The sequence below is a fragment of the Aotus nancymaae genome, unplaced genomic scaffold, assembly GCF_030222135.1.
Source record: "Aotus nancymaae isolate 86718 unplaced genomic scaffold, 86718_ANA_hifiasm-v0.15.2.pri h1tg000009l, whole genome shotgun sequence".
NCBI lineage: Eukaryota > Metazoa > Chordata > Mammalia > Primates > Aotidae > Aotus > Aotus nancymaae.
In genome coordinates, this window is record NW_026988420.1 from 6147692 (window position 1) to 6151928 (window position 4237).

Genomic DNA, 4237 nt, shown 5'->3' on the forward strand with positions numbered 1-4237 from the left:
AAAGTTGAGGGTGCCAGGAAAGCGGGCCTACCAGGTGCAGGGACGCACAAGAAGCTTGCTGACACGTTCCAGCTCTAAGGACACCCTTGATACACTGGCCTCAGCTGCTGGCCCAGAAGGTGAAACAAGGACCTCAGCATGAGATCAGAGTGACTGCTTCATCAGAAGCTCAGGACTGTGTCCACTTGTCCTCAATACGAACAACAGTGTGCAAAAAAATGAAAAAACTGAAAGTATCTTCACTCAGGTTCACAGACTAGGCTTCGTGTGGTGTCTCTTGGCCTAAGAAGCATTCAGGCTGTGTAGGAAGTGTCGGGCCATTTCCATCCTTCCACAGGACAGGACATCACCAGCTACCTCTGAGGTCTCTGCTACAGGCCCCGGGGAGACCTGCCTTCACAGCAGCATCTCCTTAGCCACCTTCTTCAGGAGTCCAGCTGCCAGCATAGAATGCTGGGGACCTCCCACCCTGTCAGCCTCCCAGATCTTAGGGTGTCTGTTCCGGTTCGTCTTTCTCCACTAGGAGGACAGCTGGCAATGGTAGCAAAAGGATACCAGCGTCCAGAGGAAATAGATGTCGAGGAGGACGATGGCGAGGAGGACAATGGTGAGGAGGACAATGGTGAGGAGGACTTGGATGGTGAAGAGGACATAGATGGTGAGGAGGGCATAGATGGTGAGGACATAGATGGTGAGGAGGACATAGATGGTGAGGACATAGATGGTGAGGAGGACATAGATAGTGAGGAGGACATAGATGGTGAGGAGGACACAGATGATGATGAGAGCATAGATGGTGAGGAGGGCATAGATGGTGAGGAGGACTTGGATGGTGAAGAGGACATAGATGTTGAGGAGGGCATAGATGGTGAGGACATAGATGGTGAGGATGACATAGATGGTGAGGACATAGATGGTGAGGAGGACATAGATAGTGAGGAGGACATAGATAGTGAGGAGGACATAGATGGTGAGGAGGACACAGAAGATGAGGAGGACACAGATGATGAGGAGGACACAGATGATGAGGAGAGCATAGATGGTGAGGAGGGCATAGATGGTGAGGAGTGCATAGATGGTGAGGAGGACACAGATGATGAGGAGAGCATAGATGTTGAGGAGGGCATAGATGGTGAGGAGGGCATAGATGGTGAGGAGGACACATGATGAGGAGAGCATAGATGGTGAGGAGGGCATAGATGGTGAGGAGGGCATAGATGGTGAGGACATAGATGGTGAGGAGGACATACATAGTGAGGAGGACATAGATGGTGAGGAGGACACAGAAGATGAGGAGGACACATGATGAGGAGGACACAGATGATGAGGAGGGCATAGATGGTGAGGAGGGCATAGATGGTGAGGAGGACATAGATGGTGAGGAGGACATAGATGGTGAGGACATAGATGGTGAGGAGGACATAGATAGTGAGGAGGACATAGATGGTGAGGAGGACATAGATGGTGAGGAGGACATAGATGGTGAGGACATAGATGGTGAGGAGGACACAGATAGTGAGGAGGACACAGATGGTGAGGAGGACACAGATGGTGAGGAGGGCATAGATGGTGAGGAGGGCATAGATGGTGAGGAGGACACAGATGGTGAGGAGGACACAGATGGTGAGGAGGGCATAGATGGTGAGGAGGGCATAGATGGTGAGGAGGGCATAGATGGTGAGGAGGACACAGAAGATGAGGACACAGATGATGAGGACACAGATGATGAGGAGGGCATAGATGGTGAGGAGGGCATAGATGGTGAGGACATAGATGGTGAGGAGGACATAGAGGGTGAGGAGGACATAGAGGGTGAGGAGGACATAGATGGTGAGGACATAGATGGTGAGGAGGACACAGATAGTGAGGAGGACACAGATGGTGAGGAGGACACAGATGGTGAGGAGGGCATAGATGGTGAGGAGGGCATAGATGGTGAGGAGGGCATAGATGGTGAGGAGGACACAGAAGATGAGGACACAGATGATGAGGACACAGATGATGAGGAGGGCATAGATGGTGAGGAGGGCATAGATGGTGAGGAGGGCATAGATGGTGAGGAGGACACAGAAGATGAGGAGGACACAGAAGATGAGGAGGACACAGATGATGAGGAGGACACAGATGATGAGGAGGACACAGATGATGAGGAGGGCATAGATGGTGAGGAGGGCATAGATGGTGACGAGGACACAGATGATGAGGAGAGCATAGATGTTGAGGAGGGCATAGATGGTGAGGAGGGCATAATGGTGAGGAGGGCACAGATGGTGAGGAGGACACAGATGAGGAGAGCATAGATGGTGAGGAGGGCATAGATGGTGAGGACATAGATGGTGAGGAGGACATACATAGTGAGGAGGACATAGATGGTGAGGAGGACATAGATGGTGAGGAGGACACAGAAGATGAGGAGGACATAGATGATGAGGAGGACACAGATGATGAGGAGAGCATAGATGGTGAGGAGGGCATAGATGGTGAGGAGTGCATAGATGGTGAGGAGGACACAGATGATGAGGAGAGCATAGATTTTGAGGAGGGCATAGATGGTGAGGAGGGCATAATGGTGAGGAGGGCATAGATGGTGAGGAGGACACAGATGATGAGGAGAGCATAGATGGTGAGGAGGGCATAGATGGTGAGGAGAGCATAGATGCTGAGGAGGGCATAGATGGTGAGGAGGACACAGATGATGAGGAGAGCATAGATGTTGAGGAGGGCATAGATGGTGAGGAGGACACAGATGATGAGAGCATAGATGGTGAGGAGGGCATAGATGGTGAGGAGGGCATAGATGGTGAGGAGGACACAGATGATGAGGAGAACACAGATGATGAGGAGAGCATAGATTTTGAGGAGGGCATAGATGGTGAGGAGGGCATAATGGTGAGGAGGGCATAGATAGTGAGGAGGACACAGATGATGAGGAGAGCATAGATGGTGAGGAGGGCATAGATGGTGAGGAGAGCATAGATGCTGAGGAGGCCATAGATGGTGATGAGGACACAGATGATGAGGAGAGCATAGATGGTGAGGAGGGCATAGATGGTGAGGAGGGCATAGATGGTGAGGAGGGCATAGATGGTGAGGAGGACACAGATGATGAGGAGGGCATAGATGGTGAGGAGGGCATAGATGGTGAGGAGGACACAGATGATGAGGAGAGCATAGATTTTGAGGAGGGCATAGATGGTGAGGAGGGCATAATGGTGAGGAGGGCATAGATGATGAGGAGGACACAGATGATGAGGAGAGCATAGATGGTGAGGAGGGCATAGATGGTGAGGAGAGCATAGATGTTGAGGAGGGCATAGATGGTGAGGAGGACACAGATGATGAGAGCATAGATGGTGAGGAGGGCATAGATGGTGAGGAGGGCATAGATGGTGAGGGCACAGATGGTCAGGAGGACATTGATGGTGAGGACATAGACGGTGAGGATGACATAGATGGTGAGGAATACAGTAGTGAGGAGGTCGATAGTGAAGAGGCTGATGGTGAGAGCAATGAGACCCATGGCCTCCAGCTGGCTGTGGAGCCAGAAGTGGTCTTGGGCCCCGTGCAGGCGCAGTCAGCTGGAGATGGCGGCCGGCGGCTGCTGAACAGGAGGAACACCACGTCGCAGCACAGCATCCGCTTCTCCCGACGCCACTCTGTGAGGGGTCGAGGCCGTTTCTCCACTGCAAACTCCATGTGACACAGCTCACAGTAGCTGGTGTTAGATGAGGAAAGCCACCTCTCCAGATACTCCTGTGCGCTGCGCCCAGCATGCGGGTGCAGCCACGAGGGGACGGCAAGCACTGCCCGTTCACGCCCTCATGGCAGATCCAGCAGAAGGCACCGTGGCTTGATGTGTCCAAGGCACGGATGATGGTGGAGAGGAGCCGGCCATCTCGCCAAGTCACCTGTGCCACATAATAGGGCGGTCCAAGGCCTGTGGCCTCCACGACCTTGGAGAAGGCAGGGCTGCCAGAGCAGTCACGCAGGGAGCTGGGGAGGTGGCAGCAGTCACCCGTCCTCATGGCCACAGGGAGCCCCGTATCCTCAGGGGCCAAGGCCCGTATTCCCAGGAGTCTGATCCGAGGCTGGGCGGCCCCGCAGGCCCCTCAGTTCGCCCAAGCCCTTCTCCCGGTCCAGTCCGGCTCCACCCAGTAAGGGGAATTGCAGGAGGCACCTGGGAGTGAGACTGCACTGCATCCCAGTAGGACTTCTCATGGACAAGGCGGATCTAAGC

General features: G+C 53.5%; 1 pseudogene; it reads right to left on the minus strand.

The window, feature by feature from the left end:
* Positions 1–396: 396 nt before the first annotated feature.
* On the minus strand, positions 397–4025 carry LOC105710110 (E3 ubiquitin-protein ligase MARCHF2-like; annotated as a pseudogene).
* Between the last annotated feature and the right edge of the window lie 212 nt (positions 4026–4237).